We start from the raw sequence: 10,747 nt of genomic DNA, 5'->3' as shown, positions 1-10,747 counted from the left end.
TATACTTCGAGATAGATCTTGAAAATACTCTTTTTGATGATGGACGTGACACTTTTACTTTAAAATTTGTGATTCCCACCATAGTAAACCACCTAATTGTCCTCTCAAAATGGTTAATACTAGTAAGATATGCATGTCTCAAAATAATTATTTGATGTATAAAGTGCAGCATTTCTCCAAGGATAAAGTTCAGAATGGTTATCAAGAAAACTGAAACAGGAAGTCAGGAAGAAGCATGAATAAGTGATGCTGCATTCATCATCAAAATACCCATAATGGTAAATCCCAGTGGCTCAGTGCATAAATATCAACCTATCAGCTTCTAATTGATAGGTTGATGGTTCAAACCCATTAGTGGTTTCTTGGCAGAAGTATGTGGCAGTTGGCTTCCATTACAGCTTCAGTCTTGGAAACCCTTTTGAGAAATTTCACTCAGTCTCATCTTTTTGCCTTGAGTCAGAATTAACTCAATAGTAATGCTTTACTTTTAATGGTGACACTTATACTATTTTCATGGATACTTTTCTAACCTGTTCTAAATTTCCTACTAGGACAAGCATCTATGTTCTCCAGAGTCAGCACAGTGGGAGGCAGTTAAAATTCTTATTCTTATTTATTCATCACATAACTTTCCTCTACTTCTTTAATTTCTACATTGAGTCTAATTCTGACATTGTGACTATTTTGAGCAAATTTAAGTCTTTCTTCGGGTAATAGTCTCTCTGAATGTGAGGGGAGCCATTAGATCATATGTTGTATTTGTTTACTTCAACAGACAATGTACGTTTCCTCATCCATCCTTGGATGGATGATTTCTAGCTGAATCATTTTCTTCTAGAATCCAGTCAATTCTCCTGACCTGACTTTTCACATGATATCGAGAATTATGGTAAAGGCAGTACAATGGGAAAGAATTAAGCAAGAGACCTTGGTTGGGTAGCTGCAGATGAGAGAATGAAACAAGTTTAAATCAGGCAATTCCATCTTTGCAAGTAATTTACAGACTCATCTAAATCTTTTTTTCTTGTGTCTGGAGAAACATATTTTAATGATTTTATGTGCTGTTCCTGTATTCCAGACCGAAAAAAAAAAAAAAAAACCTAACTGGCCCACTGTTGCCAGAGGAAAGGAAGTGCCCTTTGTTACGTTTAGCTTTTCATGGGCCCTAAAATAGGCTGTTTGTTCCTTTCTGTGAGGCCTATATAAATGCTGGCATATGCTGATTTGTAATGGGCAATCAAGTAGCCAGAAAGATTTGTGGAGAGAACTGAATATAAAAAGACTGCCAGGAAAATCAAATGTCCTGGAAGGAGAGTTGATGAGCTTTGAGTTAGCCGAGAGCACTGTGAACTGAGATAGGACTGCTAGCACACATTGTTAGCCTCGTGGGATAAAAGACGAGAGGAATATATTCTCCACCTATTTCTTTCAGTACAAAAATATACTTCAAATGTTTTTCATGACAAAGAATCGGTCAAGAAAACATTAATTCCCTTCATGAAGATCCCCAAATGTAGGGAGCCCTTTGAGTCTACTCTGACACAAAGTGACCCATTAGAAGAGGGGAGAACTGTCCTCTGTGGGTTTTTATTTATGGGTGCAGAAAGCCTCATCTTTCTGTCTTGGTACAGCTGGTGGTTTCGAACTGCTAACTTTGTGGTTAGCAGCGCAAAACATAACCCTGCATATCACCGTATGTCTACTTAAGATGCTTTGAATGCTATCCATGCTTTGAAGTATATATAACCCTCCACACTAATATGTCTCGGTTTTCTTAACTTTTTATTTTTAATTAGGTGGGGGATTGAATTTCAGATAATCAATTTTTTATTTAACAACTTGAATTACTGAGTAAAACACCCAATAACTTGCCTTACCCTAACCTTTTCTTTCTCTTCTCCCTCATGTACAATATTATCTTCCCCTTCACCCAAGCTAACTCCGGTCTACCTGCCAGTCTATTTTTACCCCCGTGCTCCCTTCCCCTCCACAGTTGGTAATAATCAAAGTCTTGTTCTTTTGTCATAAATAACTTTTATCTTGATGTTTGCTTTACAATAATAGTCTCATACGTAATTTGTCCTGTGATTGAGTGACCACACTCAGCCTAATAAATCCATCTATGTCATGAGATGTTTCAGTTTCATCATTCATCTTTAGCAATGCAGAGTATCCCATTGTGTGTATGTGCCAAAGGTTATTTATCCTTTTTTGTCCCCACTGGTGAGCATTTAAGCTGTTACATCTTCTTGCTGTGATGAATATTGTGATGAATACGAGTGTGCACATGTCTTTTTATGGCTCTTAATTCTTTAGGGTATATACCGAGTAAAGGATTCCTGGTCATATGGTGTTTCTATTCCTGGTTGTTTGAAGAAGCTCCATCCATACTGGTTCCCACAATGGTTACACCTTATATGGCAACTCTGGGGAGGTAGTACTTATGTATTGGGCGGCTAACTGCCACTTGAGAGAAAGATGGGACTTTCTACTCCTGTAAAAACTTACAGTCACAGAAATTCACAGGGTCAGTTACTCCTTGTCATACAGGGTTGCTCTGATTTAGCACTTACTACACGGCAGCAAGGTTCTTTTTATACATGTTAACAGGCTCCCCAGCAGTGGATGAGGGTTCCAATATCTCTACACCCTGTTCAGTATTTGTTATTTTCTGTTGCTGATGATTTTTTTAAAATTGCTATAAATGTCAGTCTGAGGTCATATCTCATGGCCATTTTGGTTTGTATCTCTTGGATGACTAATGAGCTCAAACATTTCTTCCTATGTCTGTTGGCCAACTGGATGTCTTCTTTGGTCAGTTATCAGTTCATGTCCTCTACCTAATTTTAAATTAGATTATTTGTCTTTTTCTTGTGGAAGTGTTTGTTTTCTATGGATTTTAAAGATTAGTCCATCGTCACATGTGCTGTTGCCAATTTTTCTTTAACTAGTCTGTGGATTCTCTTTCTACTCTTTTGATGAACAAGTGTCTTATTTTTAGAAGATGCCATGCATTTATTTTGTCTTTTGCTGTGTGTTTTGTGTTATGTTTGGTAATATGTTTATGCCTGCATTAAGGACCTTTAAGTTTGTCTGCTTTTTCACTGATGATTTTATAGTTATAGTATTTATATTTTGGTCTTCATCCATTTTGAGTTCATTTTTGTATATGGGATGAGTTATATGGATCCTATTTCATTCTTCTACAAATATAAATCCAAAATTGCCATCATCATTTGTTGAAGAGATTATTTTATCCCAATTGAACACATTTTGCCCCTATATTGAAGATTAGTTGTCTGTAGTTTAAATAATTTATTTCTGGGATATGGACTATCTCCATTGGTCTATGTATCTATATTGTACCAGAACTATGCTTTTTTGACTACTGTGATTATGAAGTAAGTTTTGAGGTCAAGAAGTTAGAGGCCTCTACCTAGTTCTTATTTTAAGGAGAGATTTTTATCTATAATTCCTTTCCTCTCCATATATGCTTTATAATTTGTTGTACAAATTCATTAGAGAATGATCCTATAAGCTTGACTGGAAATGCATTGTATTTATAGGTTACTTTGGTCATAGTTGACATTTTCACAATGCTCAGTCGTCCTATCTATCAGCATGGAACATTCTTCCATTTATGTAGATCTCTTTAGATTTCTTGTATTACTGTTTTGTAGCTTTCTTTGTAAAAATCTTTTGTTTCTCTGGTTATGTTTATTCCTAAGGGTTTAATCTTTTGTGAGTTTTTGTAAATGGTGTTATTTTTATGTCACTTTCATATCTCTCTTCATTAGAGGTAGAACAACCAACTGATTTTGATATGTTGATGTTGTGCACTGCCATAATGTTTAATATTTCAATTATTTTCAAAAGTTTCCTTGTCAAATCTTTTGGGCTTTGTATGTACAGAAACATATTGTCTGCAAATAGAGTTTTATTAGTTATTGCCAATTTGGGTGTCTTTAATTCTTTTTATTATTTAATAACTCTGACTAAAATTTCCAGCACAATATTGAATACAAGTGGTAATAAAGACATCCTTGAGAGTTCCAGTTTGCAGGGGGGAATGTTTACAGTTTCTCCCCATTGAGAGGTATGTACATCATGGAATTTGTGTATACGGCCTGTATTGTGTTGAGATGATCAAATTTTAATCTTATTTTTCTGCTAGTTTTTATCAGGAATTGGTTTTGGATTTTGTGAAATGCCTTTTATTAATCCATTGATATCATTTTATTATTATATTTATTATATTTTCCTTGTTTTATTTATATGGTGAATTCCAAAGATTTTGCTCTTTTATTGAATTCTATTGGCTAGGATTTTTTTGATAATTGTAAAATCTTTGTTCATAAAGATGAAACTATTATATCTACAATAATTAAAATACAACCTTGAGCCTATCCCACCTGAATTTCAAGAACATCTCAAGAACAAATATGATTCATTGAACATGAATGAAAGTAGACTGATGAACTATGTGAGGACATCAAGAACATCATTCATGAAGAAAGCAAAAGATCACTTAGAACAGAAACAGAAGAAAAGAACAAAGTGGATTAAAGAAGAGACACTAAAACTTGCTATTAATCATAGAGTAGTCAAAACAAAGAGAAGAAAAGATGAAGTCAAGAAGCTGAGTAGAAAATTTCAAAGGGAAAGCTGAGAAGACCAAGCCAAATATTATTAAAAAGTGTGCAATAGCTTAGAATTAGAAAACCAAAAAGGAAAATCATGCTCAGCATATCTGAAACTGAAAGAATTCAACAAAAAACTCAAGTCTCTAGTTGCAATTTTGAAAGATTCTATAGGCAAATATTGAATGATATAGGAAGCATCAAGAGACTATGGAAAGAATATCTGAAAGAACTTGCCTACACTTTACCATTTCAGGAAGTAGCATATGAACAAGAACCCGTGGTGCTGAAGGAAGAAGTTCAAACTGCTCTAAATGCATTAGCTTAGAAACAAGGCTCCAGTAATTGACAGACTACCCATCGGAATGAATGGTTCAGCAAGCTGGAGAAGACTGGAAGCACTCACTCACCTATGTCAGGAAATCTGGAAGACAGCTACTTGGCCGTGATTGGAAGAGATCAATATCTGTGCCTATTCCAAAGAAAGGTGACCTAACATAATGCACAAACTAAAGAATGAAATTGATATTTATTGAAAGTAATTTTTTTTCTTAAGATCTTCCAACAATGGTATCAGCTGTACACAGACAGGGAACTGCCAGAAGTCCAGGCTGGACTCAGAAGGGAATGTGGAAAAAGGAATATCTTTGCTGATGTTATATGAATCTTGGCTGAAAGCAGAGAGTACCAGAAATATGTTTGTATGTGTTTCATTGACTATGCAAAGGCCTTTGACTGAGTGGACCATAATAAAACTGGATAATGATGAGAAGAATGAGAATTTCAGAACACATCACTGTGCTCATTTGGAACTTGTACATGGATCAAGAGGCAGTTGTTCAAACAGAACAAGGGAATCCTGTGTACCTTCTCACCATTCTTTTAAAATCTGTTTGCTGAGAAAATCATCAGAGGAGCCAAACTATATGAAGAAGAGTGTGGCATCAGAAGAAAGGCATTGAAGAAAGGTTTTTTAACAACCTGCAATATGCAGATGACACAACCTTGCTTGCTTAAAGTGAGGAGGAATTGAAGCGTGTGCTGATGAAGATCAAGAATTGTAGTTTTCATTATGGATTACAACTTAATGTAAGGTAAACCAAAAAAATCTCACAACTGGACCAATAGGTAACATCATGATAAATGGAGAAAACTTTGAGGTTAAGGATTTTATCTTACTTGGACCCACAATCAGTGCTATTGGAAGTAGCAGCCAAGAGTTCAAAAGATGTAGTGCATTATTAAATCTGCTCCCCAAGACCTCTTTAGAGTATTGAAAAGCAAAGATATTGAGGACTAAGGTGTGCCTGACTCAAGCCATGTTGTTTTGTATTGCATCATATGCGTGTGAGAGTTGGGCATTGGATAATGACTATCACAGAAGAATCTATGCATTTGAATTGTAGTGCTGGAGAAGACTACTGAAAGCACTATAGACTGCTAAAGGGCAGATCGATCTCAATTGGAGGATGTAAGGCCAGAGTGCTCCTAAGAGGCAAGGATGGCACCATTTCCTCCTACATACTTTGGACGTGTTATGAAGAGTGCTGGTCCCTGGAGAAGGACGTCATGTCTGGTAAAGTGGAAGGGCAGTGAAAAAGAGGAAGGCCCTGGACAAGACAGATTGACACAGAGGCTGCATCAATGGTCTCAGGCATAGCAACTATAGTGAAGATGGCACAGGACCATGCTGTGTTTCGTTGTTCTTTTGCAGTGCTTCCAAACCTTCCTAAAGCCGCTACCCTTTAATATAGCTCCTTGTGTTGTGATGACACCCCCAACCATAAAATTATTTTTGTTGCTACTTCATAACTGTAATTTTGTTACTGTGGTCATTTGACCCCCAAAGGGGTCGTGACCCACAGGTTGAGAACCACTGTTCTATTGTACATAGAGGTGCTATGTGTGGGAGCTGACTCAACAGCCCTGAGATAGTTAAGGTTTATTGTGCCAACCTGACCGATGAACACATGTGGGATTAATTGAAGGGCAGAGAAATAAGAGGCTCAGTGAGCCTCACCTTGCTAGTTCTCTTGTCTCTTGCTCTCTGATGGTTGGACCAGAGTGCAGCTGCCTTAGCTAGTTCTCTGCCTCAGCTGGAAAAGCTCACTTCCTGCAAGTCATCCCTGAGGAGAAGCCACATGGACTTACCCTGATGCAGCCCTGGATGCTAGAGAAACCACGTGGAGACCCCTGTCAGCACTGAAATGTTTACAGCGCTACTGGATTCAGATTTTCTATTCACTGGCCTGTGATCTTCCTGCATTCAGCATCATTGTGTGTGTTTTGTGAGTTTGAGGAGGACTTTGTAGATTGGTGTCGGACTTATGGGCTTGGACTGGATGGGGTTGGGATGCTTTCTGAATGAATACTTACTCTTTATATAAAACTCTTCCTTATACATATAGGAGTTTCTATGGATTTATTTCCCTAGTTTATCCAGACTGACACAGGTACCTAACAACAACATTGTTCATAAGAGATATAAGTATATTATTTTCTATTCTATTAATATCTTTGTCTGGTTTTGCTGTCAGGTTTATGATCAGTTCATAAAATGAAGTCAGGTTTTGCCATCCTTTTCTATATTATGAAATGACTTATGTGGCATTTGTAGCAATTTTTCTCTGAATATTTGTTAGAACTGCCCTGTGAAGTCATCTTATCCTGGACTTGTCTTATTTATTATTATGTCTTATTTATTTATTACATATTTGTTGTTTATTATTTTCTTTTTTGTTGCGGATTTTTAATGACCTGATCTATTTCTTCTTTTGTTACAAGTCTGTTGAGGTTTATTTTTTATTCTTATTAATTTAGGTAGGCAGTGTGTTTCTAGAAGCTTATTCCCTTTGTCTTGGTGTTCAAATTAGTTGGAGTACAGTTTTTCATAGTACTGTGTTGTTTTCAGCCTAAGTTGATTCAGTTGTGATGCCGTCTCTTCATTATTCTTATTCTTGATGTTTTCATTGTATCCTCTTTTCCTTTCTTAAGTTTGCCTTTGGCTTGTCAATTTGGGTAACCCTTTGAGTTTCAATCTATTTTTAAAATTTTTGACTTAAATATGTTTATTGTAAGCAACACACTGAAAGGTCCAGTTTTCTTATCCAAACTGCTACTCTCTGTCTCTTGACTGGTGTACTTCATCCATCTATGTTTGGTGTCACTAGTGATAGATGTGGATTTGCTGCTGTCATTTTGCTGTCTATGTTTCTCTGTGTGTGGTATTGGTGCTTATTTGGTTCTCCATAAATTTGTCTGTGTTCCTCTTGTTTTTGGGTCTTCTTATCCTTTTTTCTTTGCCGTTATTTCCATATTTACTAAATTTTTATAATTTCCTTATTTTTTCATTTGAAGAGATTTTTTTCCCACTTTAATGGGGTTTATATAATATTTATTATTTTATTTCCAAGTTTAAACCAGTCTGTTATCTTTTATGAACTAATTTGCCTCATTTTTGAAATATTGAAATATTTTGTGCATACACTTATTTCTATTTTTTCTTTGCATTTGTCTTCATTGTGGATTGGGTTGATATATATAGTCCCCTATTTTCAGTATTCTATATTTTTTTATTTTGAATATTACTTTAACTGGGTTGATTTCTGAGTGTTAATGTGTTACATGTTGATCATTGGTTTCTGTTGGCTTTTGTTTTGATTTTCAGAGAATTTCACTTTTTTTTTCTCTTCTTTCATATTGCTAGAGAAATTTTCATCTAGCAGTTATTGGATTATTTTCTCTGTTGATTTTTTTGTTTCTTTTCTGTAATATCAATGAGATTTAATTTGTCTTCATAGTGCCCATATAATTCTTACCTTTCTTCAGACTTTTTTGATCTTTCAATTGATTATTCTCACATATCCTAATTAAAATACTCATATTCAGGTACAGCAATTTCCCTTTTTGTTCCTTCAATTCTACTGTTCTACTCTTTTAACATGCTATCTAATGCTATGATCTCTGTATTCATCTTCTGGACTTTTACTGGGTTACCTGGTTTCTAATTTTTCATTTATTTTTTCTGTAACACTATTTTTCTTCACCTGAGATAGTAACTGAATGTCATTCTTCTACTTCTTTCCTGGTAGTTTTAAGGCCGTTTCTTCTTCAGGGGAGTCTTTTAGCTATGTACGTTAGTACTTGTCTGTCTCAGGGTTTCTTCCTTCCTCGTGTAGACTGAGATTGACTATTGTGTCTGAGACATCATGATGAACATTGTTAGGCACGTAAAGGTGGCTGGGTTACTTGGGGACAATTGACTTTGCCAAGTGGTGTGAGAAATAAATAATACAACAAACAGCAGCAGAAAACAAAACAACAACAAAAAAACAGTAGCCACAATTTTAAAAGGAGCCAAGTAAAATAAACCTCCGAACAAGCATATGAACAGGAACTCCACACACTGCTCAACATCGGAGGGTTTCTTTTTTCATGCACCAGTGTGTGCTTACCAGAATGGTGCAAACAATCTGGACAATTTGATGGTATTTTCTGGTGTATGAGGGTAGAATCTGGTGTCCTTAATGTTAAACAGGGATATGGGGAATTAAGGTTATATTCCACTCCTACCCTGCCCTGTGTCTCTCCACTCCTGGTTTACCAAAGCATCTGAAGAAGAGAACCACAAGAAAAAGGTTGAAAAAATGCACCTTTTTCCGCTCTAGACTCTTGTCCCATGCCTGATATCTTTGGATAGCAAGATGTTGTTCCTCTGTTATAGCTGACAGTTTATCAATAAAAAGGAAGGAAGAAAGGAAAAGAAGACAAATAAACAAACAGAAAAACAGCCAAGTTGCTGATTTTCCCCCAGGCCTACCCTAGAGATCAAAGCCTTTGCCAGACCCCATGCTAGGGGGGTCCCAGCCTCTGACTTCTGGGTGTGTGACTCTTTGGGCTCTGGGGAGGTCACTGTGGAGACCAGATGTTTCTGTTTCCCTTTGTTAGTTTCATTGTATTCCCCATGCTGTGCAACATTTCCCAGGCTGCCTCTACTGCCTTGTGTATGCAAAGAGAGGCACATAACCATGGCTGGGTGTCCGGAGGGTGGGCCAGTCTCTCTTCCCTACATTTGAAGGTTGTGGAGAAACAGGGGGTTCCCACCTCTCTCTCATTGTCTCCACAAAGTGGTAGAAGTTGTTCTTCTGCTGTTAGCTTGGGGGTTGGTCTTGTTGAACAACCTTTAGCTCAGAGCTACAGGTCGAGCTATTCATTTCCAGGAAGGGGAGAGTGGCTGATGACCACTTGTGGACTCTGCTCCCTGATTTCTCCATAGTTGTGTGAAGATCACTCAACTACCCTTTCCTCGGAGAATCAAAGTGCCACGTTTCCTTCTTCCCACACTTCCTTGCTTCTTTTTTTTAATAGAGGGAGCAACTAGCATGTCTGTCATCTTTTTTATTAGATGTCTGAAATTTCAAGTTAATTTCATCATCTTTTAATTCCATATTTTTCACAAACTTTTTGAAGCCCACTCATATATAGCATTTATTCTAGGATGAAAAGACAGTAGTATGTTTTTTGCTAAGTGGTGATGGCATTGAACGAATATTCTACCTATGCTATATATCAATTTGTCTAAGGACTTTGCAGTTATATCTATCTAATTCACCTATGCAAATTTTTTTCATTCCTAGAGTTCGGGTCTCTTATGACCGAGGTCCCTACATACTTTAATTCTTTAGCCATGTGTGTTAGGCTGCATTGACTAGAAAAACAAATCTAGTGACACTCATATCTGTATATAAATGTATCAAGAGGTGTATCAGAAGTAATTATATTTCAAGAAATCATCCCAGCCCAATTTAACTCAAGCCCATCAGTCCAGTACTAGTCTATAAGTCCCTCTTCAGACTCACATCATCACATGCAATGACATGTCAGTTGGGTGCAGAGATGTGTGGATCCAAGGTCAGTGGAAACATGGCCGGACTCCAGCAGCTTGCAGGGTGATCAGTAAGCAGCAAGGTGAAGGGGGAAGAGATGATCCTCCTCTTGAGAAGCCCAGGCCTCCAAGCAGATAGCATCAGGCTGTGACCTAATAGACAGGTTTGACTCCACCCTTAGCCAGGAGTGTCTAGTTGACATAAAATCATCAAAGTACCACA

Source organism: Echinops telfairi, unplaced genomic scaffold (assembly GCF_000313985.2).
Source record: "Echinops telfairi isolate 266 unplaced genomic scaffold, ASM31398v2 ScPeMD7_9;HRSCAF=40, whole genome shotgun sequence".
Classification (NCBI taxonomy): domain Eukaryota; kingdom Metazoa; phylum Chordata; class Mammalia; order Afrosoricida; family Tenrecidae; genus Echinops; species Echinops telfairi.
Note: the sequence above shows the minus strand (reverse complement) of the source record.